This window comes from Diprion similis, chromosome 12 (assembly GCF_021155765.1).
Source record: "Diprion similis isolate iyDipSimi1 chromosome 12, iyDipSimi1.1, whole genome shotgun sequence".
NCBI lineage: Eukaryota > Metazoa > Arthropoda > Insecta > Hymenoptera > Diprionidae > Diprion > Diprion similis.
In genome coordinates, this window is record NC_060116.1 from 11,654,364 (window position 1) to 11,677,945 (window position 23,582).

Sequence of the window (23,582 nt, forward strand, 5' to 3'; positions counted from 1 at the left end):
GCCCTCATATCCCGCATCGAGTATAACTTGATATTCGCACAATGGAATCGGGTCAGCAAAGGAACAATACAAATGAGACAACCGTCAAGTGCTTCTATTCTTCTTTAACTTTACTCGTATATAATGAAACGGTCAAGCAAACAGAGATAAAGGGTCGAAAATCAACTCCACAGAAATAAAAGGAATCCTGTGAACTGTTTCCTCTCCGACCGTCCACTGCTTTTGATCCACTCGTTAGGTGTATTTGACCTGTAAACTCAGCGCGTTAAATTTTATTGTTATTATTATTATTATTATTATTATACGGTGCAGTATACGGTATAAGAATAATGCTCGGATAAAAACGGGTCGGCAACGTCGCGGCGTCGTCGGTGCTTTTTACACCTTCGAAGCAGCGGGCGCTTCTCTCTCGTCTTCTCATCTTTATTCCTAATGAGATTAGCGCTAGATGTGTCAGCGGCTCTTTGGTAAGGATGATAATCAAATCAGCCGGTGCTCTCGGTGCTTCGCACGGTGTATAACCGCAGGCATGTGCGGTGAATACATACATGCATACATACATATATGCATATTTGAGTCGTTGCATATGCTCTGCAGTACGTGTGTCGAGTGCTGGGTCTAGTTTTGCCTTATATGCTATGGGACGCCGTCAGCTTTAAGAGGATCTCTCTCTCCGCCGCCACGCCGGTTCGCAAATATCATACGCAAATTTCACATTCGCTTCAACCGAATATAACCTGCAATATGGATGGATGTCACATGTGGAAATTTATTGGTACATCAGCACGCTTCCTCGGTTCCTTCCTTAACGACGATACCTTGGTACATATACGTGTAATTGATCGAATTCAACCTCCGAATCAAGAAATTATATCTTAGGCAGATCTTTATTTCATCTTGATCTTTTTTTTTTTTTTTTTTTACAGATTTTTTATTATACCGCAGCATTGAATTATTATACTATCTACCTGCGTAATAATTTGGTCAAAAATAGCACACGATAGACTTTATTTTCCTGATGTTGACTTTTATTCTTCATTATCGCACTGTACATACCATTTAACAAAAACGGATCTGCGATTTTAAGATCCTCGGAGAGAACGACGCAGGGATCTTGGAAGAAGAGGCGACGGTGTAGCCTGAGGGTTGTAAAGAAGGTAAATTCTCCCCCTGCTGTGGTTGGTAGCTTGGATTGGATGAAGAAGTCAGTTCAACTGCTTTCAGCAAGGAATAAGGAACCGAGATCGAGCCGCCCACCTCGGCGTAAGCAATAAGTAAGAACGAGTCTAGGACAAAGAGACCTTTCCAGGGTTAAGGCACGAAGATTAAAGGTTGGGTTTGTCAACCCACTCCTGGTCGTTGCGTGCAGCGCTGCCGGCTGAATTCACCTGCTGGGTTAGGTATAACTAGCTGAATTTTTTTTCACATTCCTGTACGTAGCATGGAAAGAGCTGGTGGTAGAAGAAGCGTCGCCGTCATATTCCTTTGAGCTGAACAATCCCCTTTGGGCTGAAAAATTCTCCATCCCCCTCCCTCTCGACGTTTCATACATCCCACGTAGGTACCTACGGTACCTACATATTGCACACTTTCATCCTTGACGTACTCAGGCTATTTTTCAGTGCAGTTCCTCCGTCAATAAAAGCTTTGAAGCGCAGCTAGTCCGCAGAACGCAGGTTATCCATGGATATCCATACCTGAGTGTTTTATATACTCGGGAATAAATTGGACCACAGAGCATGAGTGGCTACGGGGTATATCGGCAGCCTTACAATTCTCTATCGCAAGCTCAAGAGTCGGGACACGGATCAAGGATGGAAAGCCGGAGGTCAAGGGCCTGGTCATCCATACCCAGAGCTTGCGGTTTGCCGACAGATGGAAAAATGTGCGCTGTATAAATTCCGGTAAGATGAAGCAATTTTCACCCCGAAAAGTTCCGAGAAATTACACGCCTTATTTTTTGGACGAGTGGCTAAACGGAGAAAGTAAGAGAGAGAGAAAGAGAAAACGAGAAATTGAAAGAAGTGGATGGGGGAAATAAAATAGCATAATTAGAGTGAAGTAATTACTCGGTCTCGCAGACATCCGAGGCGAAGGTAAAGCAGAAAAACACACACACATACACACGCATGCACGTATTTATATACATTGTTGTATGTGTAGCGTGTATACCTATCTACTGGCAATTTTGCTTTTTCTCTTTTCTCTAGTACAGCTAGATACAATCTGGAGTCACGCCAGTCGGGGAACGTGACAGTCTGACTTCGTGATTCCAGGATCGTGTTTTCTTTCGAAAATAGAGACAGCTAACCGGCAACGAGCAAGGAAAACCAAGAGGACCACAGTCCCCGGGAAAATCACTTCCGTTTGATTCTACCAATTTCGAGAAGCGGCATAGAGCATCTGACTTTTGTGTACCTATCTAAACTCGCTAGCCGTTGCGTGTCCTAATTAAGCAAACCCTCTCTCGGGAACGAACCGCTTTGATTAAGGGGTAGAATTTCGTCGCCTATGCATGCATGTCCCGTTTGCCTATACACATATCTATACCCATGCACGCCTCGCTGTCTGTATCGAGGATTCTTCGCTAATTCTAAGGCGAATACGTTCAACCGACTGAAATGAAATTGTATACATATATTTTTTCAATTTTCTTTTAATAATAGAAAATCTGCGGTTCGTTTGTGGAAGATCGATAGAAGAAGAGGATGAATACGAATGAAAAAAAAAAAAAATAAAAAAAAAGATGAAAACGAAGAAAAAAAAATAAAAATAAACGGAAAAACCTCACGGTCCTTGGACAAAGAAATCACGCTGATAATAATAACAGAGAAATCCTGCCGCTATATTGCGGTGTGTATTGAAGATAGCGTGAAATTAAAAAATTCTGCGCACGGTATCCCGTCGCGTTTTCTCTTTTCTTCTTTTTTTTCCCCACCATATATATTTTTCACATAAAACACGTCTTCTCTCGTCCACTCTCGCTCCCTCTTCGTTCATTTCTTTCACTCGCCGCGGGAGAGAGATTCGTTTGAGATAATGTATAAAAAGGATGTTATACCAATGGCACCTCGCCTCTGTTTCTGTACATACGTTTATTTGTTGACAAATATTTTCACACGGCAAACAAAATTGTTTATCCAAAATTAATTCCTGCCCGGCTGTAGCACGAAGCTCGGACCAACTTTCGAAAATCACGCGTTTATGTATCAGCTCGCATACACGAGGCTGTTCAGACGTACAAATGATACAGCCACCTTCGTTATAAATATCGCAGTACCTCGTAAGGTCGTAAAACGAAAGATTGGCCAGGGAATACGGTGGTCGTGGCTAAATGGAAGCCTCAAAATATAATTCTGGACCAGCGCGCCGGAGGTTTGGGAAAACTCTTGCCGAACAGAAATTACCCATGGTTATATCGCGTGTATATGTTCGCGGGTGCGTCTAACCGGGGAACGGGATACATACAAGATAATTTTTCCGCTTTTTGATCCAGTGACTTTGTCCGACTCCCTCCCTTGCGTCCCCGCAAAGAGAGGAATAAATGTCTGCTTAGGGGATCTGGGAAAACTCTGCGGGAAAAAATACCCGCCAACTGTGTATATGCATATAGGGAATAAAAAGTTGCTGTTTGTTTTCATTTGTTACTCGAAACCGTTGTGAAATCGTAAAACCTGGCCATTACTATAATGAGAGAAGATTTCAAAGATTAACGTTTCACAACCATTAATTTTCATTCCTTCACCCCGCCGAATCGCCGAAAAGTTTCTCGTTCTAGGGCGAAATTAAACACTTCTCTCCCTCGTCATCCTTTTCCTCCCATCTCCGACTCTCCTTCGTATTTGAGACTATGAGCCAGAGAGGAACGGAGTTTAAAAGAAGAGGGACGGAGTCGCCTCGTTGACAAACTCCGACGTCGAAGTCTCTTTACTATTCATTTCGAGGACGCGGTACCGCTTCTGGAACCTTAAATTGGCTCAGCTTTCAAAGCTCATTAACAAAAATATACTCACCCAGTTTTGGTCAGAAAATTTTCTGAGTGGGGTTGCCTGAGCAAACATTGATCTGTGTAGGTATAGCAATGCTATTTGTATAATATAAACATATACGTATATATTATATATATATGTATAGAGAGAGAGAGAGAGAGAGAGAGAGGGGAAAGCGTGTGTATATTAATACGCAACTTGGCTTTTCCAGCAAATCAACTTTTGTCGCGTTTAGTATAAGTCCCAAATGGAATAATTCACAAAACTGTAGAACCAGAGTCCAGGCAACCTCCTCTCCTCTCTCCTCTCTCCTCTTCACCCGTTTTTATCCCTTTCCCTCTGACCCACATCAATAACTACACCTTCATCAACAGGTGAACGAACGAAGCAAAGCATATATTGCAGGCTTACCCAGGACTATCACCCCATAGACTATATACCAATTTATTTATCGTGAAAATCTGCCACTGAAACGTTGTTTATTTTTTACATGAAATTTCGTCGTTCGCAAATTACAGCCCTTTGAAATTAGCCAATACGGTATATCATTCGATGACTCGTCAAAAGAGCTGACGAATCCGCATTTTATTGGCATGCGCTCGGTAGCTATCCCGAGCCATCAGATGCTTCCGCATTGATCACTTTCAAAAGGATGTAATTTGCAAACGACATATTTCTTACGTCTTAATGTAAAAAGCGTCTCAGTCGCCACTCGTCCGCGTTTCCATGACACGATTGATGATTGATTTCAAACTGCAACTGATTCGGGTGAATTGATTTAATTTTCACAAAAGGGGATAAAGAACGAGCGAAGTAGAGGAAGTGCGAAAGTGAATTCGACCGCTTGAAGAAACAGCATTGAGCGAATCAGGAGCATTCCACGACGAACATAAGTTGCGATAACAATTCCATTAAACAGAAAGGAAAAAAAAAAAAAAAAAAAAGAATGATTTCGAATCTGCTAGTGGAAGGCGTTAGCTATCTGCAGAGTGAAAAATATCTACCTCCGGTTTTTCTGCCGCCAGGTAGGACATTAACGGCATTTGCATCCCGGGCGAGAATGCCCAGGAGACGCAGATGGGGTGACGCAAGGGTGACTGCGAAATCCTTTCCCTAGGAGCCAAGGCTGGTGGGGTACAAGGTTCACGGAATCGTTCCAGAATTTATGAAACTCCAACGATTTCGTCTAAAACGTTTCGAGACGTGACTTGCCTGCGCTTTACTCGAGACCGGAATCGATATCTCTCGTCCTTCTGCCCTAGCTTGGACGCTTTCGACCACCGCGACACGTTCCTTCCACCCCCTTTTTTCTCTCTCCATTCCATCTGTCTGTCCGTGCTCTCGTTTTTTCCGAAAAGTTCATTAAAAAAATGTTCTCTCCCCCCCCCCCTTATTCCTCCTCTTTCCCTCATTCACTCCATGCACTGATCCACTGAAACGCTAATGCGTTTCCGATTCGCTTCGAAAGTTGACGTACGTACCGTGGAAATTGGACGAAATTATTCACAGACGACGTTACACAGTCGTAACCATTTTTTCGCCCCGGACCCGCGGTGATCAGTGATTCGGAGAAACTGGTCGCAGCCATTTCGTTTCTTCTTCTTCTTCTTTCGTCAGCAAATTCGAACCCAGCTAGGATCGACGTAAATAATAATGATCTACGGAAGTGGTAGCCAAAGAACGAGAGTGCAACGTTAACGAAAATTTTCTTCTGTGCAGAATATAACGCTTGTGAATTAAAAGTTTGGAATTTTTATCACTATCGTTACATCCCCGACCGTGTGGCTCAAGGCTCGAAGTGATAAAAGTACCCGCGGGAAGAAAAGTGTTAAAGTGAAACAGTTTTACGCTCTCACACCAAGAACGAGGGAAATTCTTATCGCAGCTTCTTAATATCGCGAAATGAGACGTAATTTGCATGGCACCTTCATCGGCCCGTTTTATATATATAGGTATAATATAGCCATGCTGCGATCGCACCTATTTAGAGAATACAATCTTAATGGAAGATCTCGACCCTGTTAAACGTATCTCTCGACGCGTGTCACGGATTCCGATAAAACTGATCGACGTTACGGACAGATAAGCGATAATCGATAACTCGATCTCTGATTCAGGACTCGAACTCCTCGTCTCTGGTTGTCTTATAAAAAGTGCAAGTGGAGGGTCAGTGGATCAGGGAAACCACCGTGAATTGAATCCGACATTCACCAGGTTAGTTCAGTCATGTAGTTAATTAATTATTTTCCGAACCGAGATCGATTTCTTGGACGAAAATAAATTGAACAAAAAACAAAATGGTTGAGGTTTTCTAGGACTTGTTTCACGCTTATCGTGGCTGGAGAATAGCGCTTTTTTTTACTCTGGGACCCTAACAAATCAAATATTTAAATGACACATCGTAAGCACTACTGATTCTAGTTGTTCTTTTTCCCTCGTTCGTTCGTTCGTTCCGAAAACTTGATTAACTCATCGTCAGACGGTAATGAGAACATGATAGAATCCGGATATTCTACGTTTATCAATTACGCTATCAACTCCTGCCGGTATCCGTAATTAATAGTCCAGAGCTGCTCTGACTAACTCGATACACGGAAGTATAATTTCAAAGGAGTAAAGGTCGATCGTTCGATCGTGACGGATTGAAATTCGGACGCGTAGGACGGACGAATCGTCGGTTTTCGACGACTGACGAGTATTAGCGTGTTTGCAGGAGATACTAAATCGATCCACGTTCCGACCAGCCAATTAACTTCGCAGGCACTGATCGCGAATCGATGATAGAGCGGTGTTTGATGACGGGAAAACGTGGCTCGTGATCGGAGAGAGCGAGACTTACTCGTTGATCCTCTTATACTTACTCGCGGCGACGATTATTGATTTCGACCAAGGATGTACCGAGGATTGATGTAGTGCTGTATCCACAGGCGACGAAGACTCGACTTAATTCTCGCCAGGGTTTTCTTCTCCCTTAACTTTTCTTACCGTATAATAATCTCGGCAACTTCACAGCAACATGAAGAATAAGTTCGTTCGAAGGATCAAACCAGGATCCAAAATAATCCCCACCATCATTCCGTCGGGTGGATTTCTCTTTATACCCTAAAACTGAAATCTATTTTGCTTATTTAAATGCAGCTACTGAAAAACTGGAGCAGCGTGTAATAAGGGAAGGTGTGATTTTCACATTCCACAAAACCACGTGTACCGAATGCTTTATTTGAAACTATTGAAAAGGGATGAAAACTTGTACTTCGATTCCTGGAATCTCTGTCTTTTTTTCACCGGGCCGAAAAGCATTCGGCTCGTCTGACCATCGATGGATTCCGTTTGTATCTGGACGAAGAAAATTTCCCCAGAAGTGTTTTTTCGGAGATGAAAAAGTGAGTAAGGTGGAAATGATATTTTGATTTTCAATTTCATCCCCGTGACTCGGTCTCGCAGGATGTTGACAGTATTTTCGCAGTATGCCTCCACACGTTTACACAAGACCGTCGATGTCCTTCGATATCCATAAGCAGATTTTGGGGGTTGACAGTAAATTCATCCCAGCATCCTCAACCTTTTCAAGCCCGCCTTTCTGCCTCCCCTATATGCAGTAAATATTCGAATGCGTTATATAGAGTACACATATGCGTATGTACACATAACGCATGTATGTGTTACATGACGGTAACGAGTTAAGGAGGAAATTATACCGTTGATTAACTTTACCTCACTTTTTTTCTTCGTTGAGTGCAGACCTAAAAATATGCTCCTTGAAATGTATAATGGAGAGTAAAAAAAAAATATTTTGATATTCTCCGTAGAGCTGCAAAACTTTCTCTTCATGGTTAACAATTCAGAAAATAAGCCTCACTCAATTCCCCGATTTCAAAACTCCGATTCCAGGATAAAGTCTTTTATCCATCTGATGATTGCGTGATTTTTATGTTCAGTTGAAAAATGAAGCGTGTATTATTGGGAGCGTAACCAAGTCTGCGATTTGCGTAAAGATTTCGGTTACCAAAAAACTGATGATCATTAATCTTCAATTTTTTTTTCTTGAAATCTTATTCTTTATTTCAAACTCCTCTTTATCTCTTAGAGTGAGAAATGCATCGTTAACTAATTGCGTGGATTTCAACAACTCTACGGAAAGTTATTGCAGCAGCAGCAGCTGAAGACCCAAAGAAAAATTTTCTTCTGTAAACGACGAGGCGTTTTTCATCTTTGAAACCAGCTGCCTTGTAGACGGGAAAAACAGTGCGAGTGATTTTTTAAGCTCAGGTTGCGTAATGATATTTTTCTCTAAGCTCGGAAGGAGAATCTTGCAGAGGGATGAAGGAGGAAGAACGTCGTCGCGATGGCGGAGAGAGAGAGACAGAGGGACGGAGGGTGTAAAAAGTGGCGACCACGACCCGTCGACGTCCTGCGTTTGACAAATAGAACGAAACTCCTTATTCCGTCGGCCACGCTGCCGTTATACGTGCCGTGTACGTTGCCGGTGACTCTTAACGAAGACTCCCGGACTTCTCTTTTAATTAAAGAAATCAGACCAGCTGTTGCCCGCCGCTATATCACCCCGAGATGCGGGAGTAAGAAAATGAAAAAAAGAAAACGAAAAAACTTTCCGAGCGTGTTATGTGCGGCTGGACGTCAACGCCCTCGAGAAGGGCGAGATCGGTCTTCTGCACTTTGCAACACGTCGAGATAAATTCTTACTTCCGGTAACTCTAACAGACAGTCTGTAACTGTTTTTATGTTTTTTTTACTAACCGAAAATTATATACAATTTCTCTTCTTTATTTCATTACGGTTAAATCGTACTATATTTTATTGTAATTATAGCGATAATTTTATGTTCCTGGAGCAATAAATTCGAGTCGACTAAAAAAATTTACTGAACTGAAAAAAACAGGTTCAGAGTTTCAAAAACTTTGTTCCTTTAATTCCAACTATATTTTAACCATACACATTTACTGCAGTTTTAGGCACAGAGGCCATGCAAGGCTCATCAGCCGCTGGTTATTTATGTGCAAATACGTAGTTATATGTACGCATAGGGAATACACCTACGGTTATACCAGCCAATCTTCTGCCTCGCCCAGCGCAGAATTTATAAGCCTTTCCAATTAAGTCTTACGTGCCTGGAAGACAAACGCTCCTCCCGAGTCGTTAATTGTTAACTTTAGCGCCGCGCCCGCTGCTGCCAGGAGTGATGAGGGGTCCAAATCCTTGGCAGTTCGGAACACCGTCGCGTCGGCTCGGCTGCACGCTGCTAGAGGTCTTATAGGAAAATACAAGAGTTAAGAAATCGAGAGAGAGAGAGAGAGAGAGAGAGAAAATCAGTTTTGCGAAAAGCAAAAAATCGCATCTTTTTCAAACGCCATTATTATTTCGCGACAATTCCCATGAGATAAGAAGTGTTCAATTGGCGACCACGTTTCGGGATTCAATATCACATAATCGCGGGGAACATTTGATATTTTCGCTACCGGTATCAGCCAATAATTCCACCAGGCGTATCAGCTTGAGTTGTTTTTCCCATTCCGGATGCTGACTCAGGCGATATCTGAACTTTTTCACCAAAGTCACGCAGAGAATGGGGATGAGAGATTATTACTTATACCGCGTCAGTCAGTTTTATCGCCAATTCACAGTTTTTGCGGTGTCGAAGCGACACGCTGAGGTGTAATCCTTGAGTAAAGATATAATTATTGACCGACTGAGTAAAACTTTATAATATAATCAGCTGATTGCAAGCATAGAAAGAAAATGCAATTGCATTCTACTCCGAGAGTTGCAGGTGAATGAAAATACATTCGAGGAACGGTCCGTAATTTTATTTTCTGATTTTAATTTCGCTCTAATTTTATCAACTTTCTCTTCCTTCATAGTTCGCGAAAAATAATTTAGCAACGGGTCCAGAAAAATCGTCGAGATATCGCTTAATTACGGATCCGCTGCAGGTCCTGTGTATAATTGCGGTGATTGCGCGAATGCGTGCGGAACCGATTCAATCCATACCCCAATTCGCTGGATATAATCAGGGGTGAAAAATAATTAGAGGCCAGTAATCCTCGCCTGCGAAATTACTCGGAAATAGTGCAGGGCTTTCGCGCCATGCGCATTGTACCAAAGTTTCGCCGTCTCAAGTTCCCAGCCTGTGATAACTGCAAGACAGAGTCGTCTTATCCTGCAGCACCATAATCACCCTGCCGATAGCAATCTAATTTCCGGGTGATGGGGTGGCTAGAAGTTCAGCTGTAAAATCTTATTTCACGCAACTTGACGTACCTACTATACTTTATACATATAATACTTTAAATTACTTCCCTCACCACGAGGCGTTGGGTAACTTAAGGTGCGTTCACAACTCGTAAAATACCGCGAATTCACTCGACGTCTCGCAGTATCAAAATAACGCATTGACCATCCGGCAAGAGGCAAAAAAGAGAGAAAGAAATATCTTGATAAAAATTCTCGAAGAGAGAATAATAAGAGTGCATAAAATTCGCGATGAAATATCAGGTCAATAGAATAAAATAATATTATACAGTCAAGGTGGAGACGAGACATTTGCATGACGATCCTCGTGGTATGGTGGTAATAATAAGAACGAAATATCTTGAATTGGTTTGATGAAATAACTGAGGAACGAAAAGAAGTGTACGTGTATAATACGTATTTATGTGTAACTGCGAGCCAAGGTACATTATCTTTTGATTTCAATAAAATATGAGACCATCACCTCGGCCTAACATCTCTTTCATTCGCATTCCTCGAGCCACTCTTACCCTGTTATTTTGAAGGCACTCGACAGTTGGGACATTAGTCGTACGGCCGTATTTCTCGTTACATATATATTATAAACGGTTTTTCTTGCGAGGAGCATTGACAGCATCGACTGAATAAGTATATGTAAATTCATACTTGTATTATACGTGATAGATAGAAAATAATATATCGGCATAATAACACAAAAAGCAAGTGAATAATTTCTCTTACCATAGAAACTCTAGTAGATTATAAAGTCCGATATTTCTTCTATACAGTTTTGATAATTTTTTTTATTTTCGTTCCCTGATTTTCTCCCTCAATTTTCACTTGTAAATTTTTTGTAAATTTTTTCCTTTCTCCTTTTTTCCGCCTTCCATTTTTTCCTCATTGTAATTTACGGTGGCCTGAATTCTCACGCGATGCTCCCATGTAATCGAACCCTCATCCGTTCCTTTTATCCTCCACAATTTAAACGATAATTCCCAGCCGAACCTCGGACATATTTATTTGTTGATTAAATATTTGTTGAATAAATTTATACGATGTATATAGGTATGTGTACATAGGTGTAGGTATTCACACGCATATACCAAAGGCTGGTACAAGGCGAAGGGAGTGAGGACACGCGGAAGAATGTGGAGAACATCCGTCGGTATAACCGGGGGCGAGAAAAGCAATTTTTCGAAAGAGCGGACGGGTGGTTCAACCAATCGACGCGGGTTAAATAACGGAAGAAACATCTAGTCCGTGGAGATAATATTATACATCAGAGGCTGGACCATTTTGCCGAATATTTACCGCGTATTCAACAGAGTCTCTCGATATTTTCACCGTGGGTGTTAACCGATAAATATTTTAACTTTGCTGTTATCCGCCGAACTACGTTCCGCGTGCGTTCACATCGCTCGATTATGTATGACGGCAAAAATCGGGATTCACGGTTATGGCTAAATTCAGTCTTTAAACGTGCGGAAACAATTTTTCGTATCTATAACTACTCCTGAAAACTTCCACCTACTGGAACCGGGCTCTTAAAAATAAGTATCCCATCGATTTTCTTTCCTTTTTACTTTGAGAAGCATTTTGAATCGTTATTGTTTTCAGGAATACTTCGTTGTTTGTATCCGTTATTCGTATAATGCCGCAAAACTACGGACAAATTTTGCATGCCGGAATTTATTAGCTTAATTCAGAAAATATTAATGAATAAAGAAAGGTGCCTACATCACGTGATGATATTCACGAAATTTTAGCAGAAATAAGAAGTTTTCAATAAAATTAGATCTTTTTTTTCTCAAATCGATTAATACTTGAGTTATAATTATCACTCACTCGTGACGTGCTTCTGAAATACATATTGAAATTTAGAATTGCCGGAGCAGTCCGATGGATTTTAGCTAATCGAAAACCGTGATACTTTCTCAAAAGATATATCATTTCGCCCGCGAAAAAGTTCCGTTTTAAAATGAAAATATGACGAAATGAACGTGCATCCACCCGGGATAACGGCGTGACCGCAAAAATCGTATATCTCTGGGGCTGTTTCGCCGTTTAGTAGAATCCAATTTAAAAGCGTCGTGAGCGCAGCAAAGCGTGCAGAGAACTCTGTGTACGTGGACCTGGAATTGCAGTGAGTTTAGAGCCGAGAACGGAGTCGTTAAAAAGACGGTTCTGACGAGGCGAGTTACGTCTGAAACGCGCTTCCGTACTCGCTTTCGAGGGTGCAGCCGTTGGAAATATTCCTCGTAATCCAAATTCGTAAAGCGACACACGCCATGCTCCTCGTGAAGGATTCGCCGCCATTGCGAGGTGAAACCTGATCACAAATTCTTGCCTGTAGAATTCCCTTTCCCAATGACCAATCCGATCAGTCTTGGTTGTAACACGGGGAGCGTAGGTAAAACGCGTAACGGAGCTGAGATTTATCGCCGCCATCATTCTCAAAGATAGGCTTCCGTTTTTTACGAGAATTTGCTTGCGTGCCAGCTGTTGTATATGTATACACACGGCGTGTAATCTATCCGATATACATACTTTGATATCTCTCTGTGGAGGTAATAAATAATAATAAAAAAAAAGTAAATCGTTCCCCTTCCCCCCTTCTGGCTTCAGTTTACCTCCCATTTTATACGTCAGCCGCAGCTTCGTCAACTGACATTAATATTTTTCTGCTCACGTACATATGGTGCCCGATTCTTTTTAATATCGCTGTAATTTAAGGGCGGCCGGCGAGGCCGCGCCGGAGGGCCGGTTTTCAAACATTTTTATTTCTAAATGTATTCGAATCAGCTTTGACACACGTATTTCACCCGTGAGAATAAACCTTCTGTCAAAATTTCAACCCGTTTCTACCATCGTTCGCAGAGATATCACGGATAATGCTTCTAAATATGGGCCGTGCGATTTTGCGAAATCCTCGTTGCGCCGCCGTAAGTGTAAGTCTTGACATTTTTCACAGAGTGTTTTTCGAGGTATATAAATTAAATATAACGGTAATACCGCGAAAAGGCGACAATGGAAACGGTCATTTGAATGGCCACGATTATCGAGAAAGCTCGCGTCACGTGACCCGCACCGGAACTCGCGGACAGCGTTGACGTCGACTTTTCGACGTCTCAAGTACCCGGAGAAGTAAGAAAAAGTCGTACGTCAAAACTTTTACCCGAGAATGGATAGGTCTAAGCGGTGGAAAAAGTTTTGTTTTCTTTTTCATTTTTGTTTTGTTCTTGTTAACCCCCCACCAGCCTCTCTCGTTATATACTGCCCCTGACATAATTCATCTCTTCCAATTAGATTTGAATATTATTCCGACGGGCGAAGAAAGTTAGTTGAAACTAGGTCGGTTTTAAATATTTTCATTTCCAGCTTCTTTTACCACTGACCTGCTGCGTGACGCGAAAGATAGAAGGAGAACGAATAAAGGGAATATGCGGCTTGACAAAATGAACAAAAAGTATATTTTCCAACTTTCTTTCGACCTCTCTTCTTTTTCACACACGTGTAATTTTAAATTATATCGTATATAGTATAAGTGCGGAAAAAGATGGACGTGAGTAGGTTTTGTGTTCACGTTTACGAGTGTACTTGTAGCGACATTACAAAAATTACATGGCAAAAGTATAAAATTAAACAACCTCCATTGTATAATCATCACCGATGTTTTCCCTGAATGTAGCTAATAAGATTCGAATTGCTAAAATATCGTCGCCAATTTTAGTTTCCGCAGTCGTGATAGGAGATTGCCGGATCGTCCTGGGGCGCAATCCTGCTTTAGGATTATTTAGATTCATTACATTTGCAAAACGTTAAACAATTAACATCGCCGGGAGGTTCGCTTCTTCTCCATTCGGCATGTTACGTACTGTGCCTTTGTGCCTGGTGCGCTGCTCACCAGCTGCAGAAGTGAGAAGGGGAGGCGAGGAGAGAGGAAAATTGAGGCAGAGCAAGAGAGAGAGAGAGAGACAGGGAAAGCGCTTTTGCTGCTAATCTATGATTATACAAGGACCAAGTGAAGTTGGTTCTTATTAACCGAAGAGCGACGCCGTTCTTATCTATTTTATTCAGCCGTCATCAGGAATCTTATATTATATTATATGCGAAACAATATTTCACATCCATGACGTGAAAGTAATTACTCGCAAGAGACCCAGCCGGTTATTTATATCTATTTGTATACCAAATAGTTTTTTAATGTTGTGTTCGTGCCATTTTCATCACCCCTGCATATTGCACTTTTCGCCGCAGCAGTCACGCAAGAAATATGTTGTCGATATTAAGCCGGGAGATTGAAAGGAAAAAATTTCCCTACGTCATGATAGCCTGTATAAATTTTCTCGCTTCACGAAATATTATTGAGGGGATTGTAAGGATAAATTTTTTGCACGCGACTAGCGATACGCCACGGTACCCATACGGTTGAGAAACGCGCGAAAAGTTGGCGCGGGTTATAGAGCAAGCCACACATCCGAGGGTAGGATACACCTGCAGGCATGAAACTCGTTAAAATATTTCGCCAGATGGTTCATGGTTCTCTAGTAAATTTACACAATTTACCTTTACGTCGGCTGAAAGCTTACGTGCGTATGTATTTATTATTATCATACCATATTCATATCCTGCCTGCGCCGCGTTTGTTTTTCTTTCATCTCGAAGCGAGAGGGAAAATAAATAAATAATAATGATAATAATAATTTGATACGCGCCTGAGGTAGGTAAGTATACGGTACAACATACGTGATCACAACAGCGTGACACGATGAGAGTAGGAAGGTACACCTCCTACCTGCACATAATATCATCGCGATGTTAAAAAAATGCGAAGAGAAAAAAAGCGGGAGCGACGCGACGATGGGGAAGGAAAGAGAAAAGACAAATAAATTGGGGAAAAAAATTCACCCCTCGTGTACGTGTGCATATAGCTGGCTTGCAGGATAACTGGGGAGCAGCTTTTCGAATTCATCAGGCATAATATGCGATTGCCAGGAACGTCTTATTGCTGCTGGCACGCGGTGTGCGGGAATAGGGTGAATCCGAAAGAGACGAGGGGATGAATAAGGGATGTAGGTAGGCGTCGCGATGCCCTTTCTCACTCCTCCCTGCATATAATTTTATGTATAGCTTTTCGTATGCATATTATATTTTTTTTCCTTCCGTTTTTCGAGCTTAGCTACCCACAGCGTTTGTCGTGTCGCCCAGCTGTCCGACGTTCGAGCAAAGCTGCGAAACCTAATTCCTAGGACCTGAGTGGGTATCGCAATAAGGGAAGGTGGTTTTTTTTCTTTTGTTCTTTCAGAAAATTTCTTATCATTCTCCCTCTCTCGATACGTTGATAATAGAACTGGAGCTTCGCAATCAGTAGCAAGGAACCGCACGATATCATCGTTCCGTATTACCGGAATGAAATTTTTACGGTCGAGTTTCGGGGGGCTTACATTTGAAAAATGACGCCTCCTCATTCACGCACGAACACACCTGTGTGCAATATACCCGAGTGATACAACGGGAACACACACGAAACATTCCCTTTTAGCCTGGTATAAGCCATTCGTACGTATTCTGTACGCACGGAATTTTCTCATCATTTTTTACGAGTCCGTACGATTAGCGGAGCCGGTGTTAATAGCGTTTTCGGCTGAGGGGAAGCAATTTTTTTTCTGTTTTTCGTTTTCTCTACTTCATTTCATCCCATTCTTGATCGCTGAATATATATATATATACATATTTTTCTTTTAGTTATCTTCCTTTTGTTGTGCTTTAATTAGCGATAAACTTCGCACGAAACACGCGATATAAAATCACGTTGATCAACGAAAAAGAACGATGAAATCTCTTTCTGTCATGCAACTACACTGCATACAATGTATGATGAATAATTAAATATATGCTATCTATATCTATATCGTCTTGGAATGGATATTAAACCACGTAGCAGGAATAATAATAATAACGCGCGAAAAAATTCTAATATCGGTTTTATACACGGTGAATTTGTTTTAAAACCTCAAAATCACCTTTGGGCCAGTTAACATCCGCGAGTTAAGCTCGTAAATTATTCCTGTAATTCGAGCAGATACGTTTTCTTGATTGAAAAATGTATTTCATCGCATTTAAAACGTGGGTTGTAAGCTTTAAATTACACACTCTGTACGCCTCTACCCTTAAATACTCAAACGTTATTAACACGTAGATTCATACATTTTTCTTTCTATCCAATCTAAATAAAAATCTAATACCAAACGTATTATACAAGAAGTGAATAAACGGAGCTTAAAAAAATTCAACCGATTTTTCAATATCACTTCATATAGACAAAGATTTATTTTATGATTATTCCTGTTATAAATTACTGAAATAACTTGTTAAATTCGCGTAACAAGTGTTTCAATGCATAATGTAAATATTTTGTCAAAAAATCGTTAACAGTTCTCCGGGAATTGTTTGAAATTTCTATAGAGTGAGGGGGACGGTGTTTGATCATCATTTAGACGGGGGAGTAATAAGAATAATAATGGTAATCCTGAGAATACCTATAATGATTACTATTATTATTACAATTATTATTACCATTATTATTCAACTCGAGGCAATCTTGTACAAGGAATCGGGAAATTTGGGGTAGTAATGACGTTAGAAAGACGCGCCACCCCGCCGTTGCATACTTCCGGCCAAGGGAGGAACTGTCGCCGTGTCGTCACGTCCAATTACACACCCCACGGGTAGGCTTGTCCGCCTGGACCACCACGTGCGCGGTTGACGTCGGAATATACTATAGTTCAGCGACGCCCTCCTCCCCCCACGAGAACTGGGAAGCACGCTCGTTCCTCGAAGATTTTGTTAAGAGGAAAAAATCGATTGTAAGCAACCCGTTTAACAGGGGGGGGGGAAGGAGGAGGTGAAGCTTGGGCCGTCTAAAATTGTATCAATTTTAAAATTATTTTATTTTAAAGCAAATGAAAACACTTGGAGCGATATTAGGTTGAGGGCGTTATTTTTTATAATTTCAAGAACATTTAAAAATTTTGTTTAGTGAAATTAATAACAAAATGGTGGCATGGCGCATATAAGTGGCGAACGGGGACGTTTTCAATCCGTTACCGCAGATTCTTCGGTCAATTTTTACCCGATCGACGTGAAGTTTTCACATAATCTTTCAAACTTGTTTATCGATTCGAGCTCGTGGCTAGATTTTTGAATTTCAATTACGAAATTTTTTTTATAAAGAAAAACTCCAAAATGTTCTTCAAACTATAAATAATAAAGCTCTCAAGCTAAAATTGCTGGCAGCGTTTTCATATTGTTTGGAAAAAAAAACTTTTTAAAATAGGTATAATTTTAAACCGTCGAAGCTGTAACCCCCCCTCATTTAACACCTGATTATAACGTTGCATGTTTCGTATTAGTAGACTTGACTCAATTCGTTGAAATAAAAAAAAAGGAAAAAGTATTAATAGATGTCTTATGTATGAGTGAAAACAAAGAAATAAAATAAAATGATAATATGAGAACCTTGGAAATATTCTCTGTATATTATACCGAACTGAAATCCAATGCCATGGAGCGAAAGGTCAGGGAGGGGGGGGGGGGGGGGGCACGGCTCGAGATGATTTCGATTTGACTGTATGTTTCAGGGAGCCTTTCCAGGTGCAGGGGCGGGGTTCAAGGGGGAGAAAATCGCGCACTCTAAGTCTCGTATCTCCCGAGGGACGTTTTCCCGTCGTCTTCTATCGCTTCGATTTATTGGCAGTTTTTTTCCAACCCCCCCCCCTCTCTACGTCCCTCGACCCGCTTTACGGTGGTTGAAAAATTGCGTGAAATCCTGCGTCTTGAACGAATCAATTCCAACGTAATTGAAAATGCTTTGCAATTTTGCAGAAGGGTTTTCATGATTTTAATGATTTCGCAATCCCGCTTTACTTCCCGCATTTTCAACAGCTTGCGACCTGCGCAGCTAGGTAACGGAAAATCACATTCTCCTCTCGAGTTTTCAGAATTAAAGTTAGGTCCGGTGCAGGGTATTTATAAGTAAACGCGATCGAAAGTCTAAAAGCGAAATGGTTGCTGAAAATGTCGTCATAGCGTAACTCGTATCTTTGTCTTGTGCCTATTTAATTCGGTTCACACTCTACTCGACTGGCATTTCATTCGTTGAAATATTATTAATACACTTTTATCTACGGAACTGTCAACTGAATGCTTCCGTTTTGTCCAGCTGTTACGAATGATTTGCAGTCCCGTTTGCGAAGAGAATAATTTTTTTCGAGTTTCACTTGAAGCCTGTTTCAAATGGCGACAAAAAAAAAAAATCGAAAACAAAAGAAGCGAGAAGCCAAAGAAAAAAGAAATTCAAAGAATACGTAACGTTTGCATTATTTACAATTTGCCACTGGATGTACGGTTCTTTTAATGCTGTCAAAATTTTTAATTTTAATTTGCTAATTACACACAGTCCGCATTCCTGGGGTGATAAAAAAAATTAATAAAAATAATAATAACTCGTGAGGGGTACGTGTCACGGTGTCGTTGCGGTATATATAAGCCTCAGAGATACACAAATCCTTGTTAGTAATTTGTGGAGCCTTCTACGCATGTGAGTCTCGCATATCAAGCTTTAAAGCTCGAGTCGATGACGCGGGCTGCTTCTGATGTGGCAATTAACTTTGAAATCGAAGACGTGCCGACAATGTTTCGTCATTATCGGAGAAGTCGCTCAAATAGACGAGTGGGCAGACAGGTAGCTCAACGATACGAGGATGACGAGGGTGAGGTCGTCAGGCCAGGGTGTCGAATCTCTCTGGAACCTGCGTAAGAGCCATGTTTCTCAGCGTATTCCTTAAATGGATAACGCATAATAGTAATACACACACGCTATATTGTATTAAACAAATATATCATGTAGGTACAAGTATTGTCTACATGCCGATGAAACGGGGCAAATTGGTTCGCGAAAGCGATGCTTAATGTCAAGGTTCATCCCTGTCATATTATAAATCTTGATCGTCGGTTAGATAGTCTCAACATAATACGCCGGCTCATGTACACGCGTGTACTTATACAGGCATCCGCACTCACACCGAAACCCGTGAAAACTCAACCGTGATTAGTTATCTGCGTCCATATTTTCATACGGACAAACGTCTGGAATGATTATACGTAGATGCTGCGGAACTCGCGATACTATAACAGTAATAATAATAATAATAATACAGTTGAAGGCAATTGTATCATGTAACTAGAATCGCGATTACGATACTCGTTAATCTGATTACAGGAATCAGTTCGCGTTGACTTTGTGAGACGGGGAAAATGTGGACCAAATAACTGTGGAAATTTTTTTAAAGAATTCCACTGAATGCCGATGGTTCTTAGTCCGGTGTCAATGTCATTTGCAAAGTAGCGGACTGCCGTATAAAGCACGTCGCCTTTATTGTGTAGACACGATATCGGCTTTCAGGTATTCCTTCGTAAATCGAGCATTCCGTCAAAGCATTGCCCCGGTCACATTCGCTGATTGTATTTCCAGAGATCGCTGTTTCGCTATTGCGAGTCATCGATATCCCGTCTCAAGAATCCGAACCCAATTGAAAGAACATGTATTCGTCTCTGGAGAGGCACGTCAGCGTCACGTTAGTTTTGACGAAACTTTTACTCCGTAGAACAGAGTGTATAACGTACGTTGGCGGTAAAAAGAGCTTTCACCCGAGACTAGGTACCGCAGAGAAAAAAATGACACATCTTTCTTTCAAAAATCAATGTCGATATCGCTTTCGGTTTAGAGACGGTGAAAAATGTTCGCGCCGACGCGAACCGACTGGACGTAGATCGATCGACGCAGATTGTATGTAGATTTAATTTATTAACTATCGTATCTCGAAGCCGTTAGTACGTGTACTTGTTCGAGCAGCTGATTGCGACTCAGCACGAAAGGCTCGTGTTGTAGATGGAAGCTCTGGCCACTCTCGACCCCACTCGCTTTTGTAATTCATTTGACTCCCATTTGTTTCCCAGACGAAGCTCCGTGCGTATGCCTTTACCTATCGGGGGACGAGGAAGTCGTTCCAGGTTTCCGAGATGTCAGTGATATCACAGACGCCTCTTCGGCTCACCGGCTTACGGACATTAATTCAATGGGGCCAATTCGGGCCTCCGAATGTCGACGGCATCGACCCGCGGCTTGCAAGCTCTCTCTGCATGCAGCCGTCGAAGAGAGCCACGAGGACTGGGTCACCGGGAACAGGAGGAGTGGCGTGTAGTGGAGCTGTTCCTTAATTCAGGACGATATATACCAGCAGCGCCAGGTTCGCGTTAGGTAATAGAGAGGCACGTGGCCTCCTTAGAGTCCCTCCAGACCTAGACGTCCTCGAGCATGCATGTTTATGACCCGAGTTCCAACGACGAATCGCCGGATTCGCTTCTCGGCTCTCTAGATCGTCCGCTCGACTGTCTAAGACAGAGCTTCTGTCCCCCTCGTCTTACACGGTCCCATGAATATTGAAGCGAAGGCTATATAGCTTGTCCGGATGCCTTGCTGGCAAAAGCCGGATAAATGGACAGTCCTGAATACATATGGATATGTATCCATATCCATGCATATGGATGCAGGACGCGTGCATCATCAGGCCAGGATCAAGGTCGGTTCTGGGAATTTCATCGTCGATCTTCCTTTCGGATCTAACTCATACATCAACCGTCCGATGTAATCCTTGAGCGGCGATAAAATGTCTCAATTACTTTAACCCACGGATTCTCTTTGATTCGTCTTTCACCCTCTGATATATCCGTTTCCGCATATATCTCACTCCACGCCGGCTGAAACCTTTACTCTATTGTTGCCCAACCTTATTTTCGTAATCGTCGAAAATCAATAGAAACAATTCGGTTCACAAGTATTCTTACAGATGCAACTTCACGACTGTAACAAACTCCTTAACTTATACGCCTTCAATTTACTTTACTTTAGGCGTTTTCTTATATACTGGGTCTAATTAAGTCGTTCTAAGTGAAATGGAAGTGACGCTCTAAATCATCGTCGTTTCACTTTCCTGACGGTATTCTGTACCGATAGCGTGATGCATAATCGATTTGACGTTTCAAAGCGTGGAACTAAAGCTCCGTGTAACGACCTTGGACCTAATCTAAGATGAGGAGATCTCGTGAAAAGTAGTAAAGTTGAGTCCGGTAGTTACCTCTTAATGCCGCGTAGGTATAACGACTGTAATATCTTACGTAGGTGGGTATATGGGAGACGACGCGAACGACCGCAAGCATAAAGCTCGGCTCTGTTACACCAGCTCTCGAACCAAGTTTCGACAAAACATCGTCGAGTTGACCGCATGCAGCGTCGACATATGAGAACGACACTCGACCGCACTAATAATAATAATAATAATAATAATAATAATAATAATAATAACGACTAATACCGCGCATTGAGGTGGATAGGCTGCTAGTCTGCAGCAGCGGGAGAGAAGCTGGAAGCTGATTCCTCGACAAATGTGTTTACATACGCCTTGGTTAGCGTTAAGCACGAAATAGAGGTTCAGCTGTAGGAATTCCGGCTTCTACACGGATCGCGTAACCCCGTGTAGGTATAACGTGCGATACCGAATTCGACCGAAACATGCCCTACATTCGCGATCATGGTGAGTTCACGTCACAGGTAGGCAGGCACCACGTCGGATGGTTGAGCGAAACCATCGTGGTTGGCAGACGTCATTTCGTGCCGAGATGACGCTGGTGTTCCAAAGTTAACTGTCACACGGATACACTGAGTCAGGCAACACGATTTGCCGCTTCCACCTGCGATAGATACGCAAATATTTGTGTTTATGTGTACCCTGTGCCACTGAACTATAAGCTCGATGCTGCTCCATTCGTCGATACCGCTGGCGAACAAACATAGTTCCGTAAGCTTGGCGCATGCAACCAGTGTTTGTGAGAAGATCCTTGAACTCCCGTAGGAATCGGCTATAAGTATCGCTTCAAGTTATTCGACGTCTCTGGTGAAATTTGTCGAAACTTTGCTAAAGTCCGATACTCGCGACATGCGACAGAGACGGAATTTGAAGACGATTTTCAACTGAAATAGACGTCTGCTTTTTCAGAAGACGGTGCATCTCTGGACGGAGTTTTCTATTCCTTTAGAAGCTTTCGCTGACAATGGGGGAATTGAGTGATATCTCAAAGCGACCTGAATCGACACCACGATCAGTATAATAACCTCGTCTGCTTCGGGACAATCGAGACTAGATGCCAGCAATTATTCTCGTCTTCTTATAAGCGACCCTGATGGTATACCGGCGGCAGTATCGCGATTAAATCCAACTCGGTACTTCGTCTTGAGCGTCTAGACGGCCTGAGCTGGTTATTGATCATCGTTAAATAGGTAAACTTTTACCGGTAATAAACTATTATCGCACTGAAAGGAACTCGACAAATCGTTGGAAAGAGCGATACGGCTAACGAAAGTGTTTTCATTCTATTTCGGGGAGCCAAACATTCTCAAGGGTACTATACATACAAGCCGGGTATGATATATTGTGCGAAGATTGTATTATACCTATATGTACACATATGTATACCTTCGTATGTATATATTCCCTCCGCGTTGACCTATCAGGCATTTTTTTGACCACCGGATAGACGGTCGAACTCGTGGCCACTCCCAGTATCAAACGTTATCCACTATCGTCACCGATCACATGTACTAAAGTGCACATCCATATTACACCAACGGTTCTATGGTGAGTCCATTTTTCGAGCCAAAATCGAGGGTAGAGTTTATCACATCCCGGAGTACCGGATTCCAATTTATACTCTCGAAATGTGGAATCCAGTTCACCGATCAGCTTCGAGGACAGGATTTACTTACGTAGAATAAATTTCACAACTTTGCTTTCTGTCTTTCTCTGTCTCTCTTTACGACCATTTATACATTGAATTTTAATGTCGAATGCAGTAGCCGTGTGAGTACTTATCCCTGCGGATCATACGGCTCACGAGTGAAGGAATTCATGAGATGCGAAACCGTTCGAAAAGTTATAATGCGACAGGTAAAGCTAAGCAGCTTCGTGGCCGCGAAGCAAACCGCGCTGAAACGTTGTTTCCGAAGGTTATTACTGAAAATCTTGTTCCATTACCGTCACACGCCCGAACGAACCTGCCGTGTTTCTGGTCGCCTACAGTGTGGTGTAACTTTTGAATCATGTTGCGAATATCACGAAGCTCACTTTTCACGGTAGTCGCAAACATCAGGTCAAATTAGTAAATATTTGAGTAAAATTCGTTGCGAGTGGCGATTATTGAACTCGAAAGAATAAGAAGATAAAATGGAAA

General features: G+C 42.0%; 1 protein-coding gene across 1 annotated transcript in view; it reads right to left on the reverse strand.

Annotated features, from left to right (window-relative positions):
* The window catches only part of LOC124412886 (dopamine D2-like receptor), a 119,615-nt gene that overhangs the window by 87,956 nt on the left and 8,077 nt on the right, over positions 1–23,582 (reverse strand). The window lies entirely within an intron of this gene.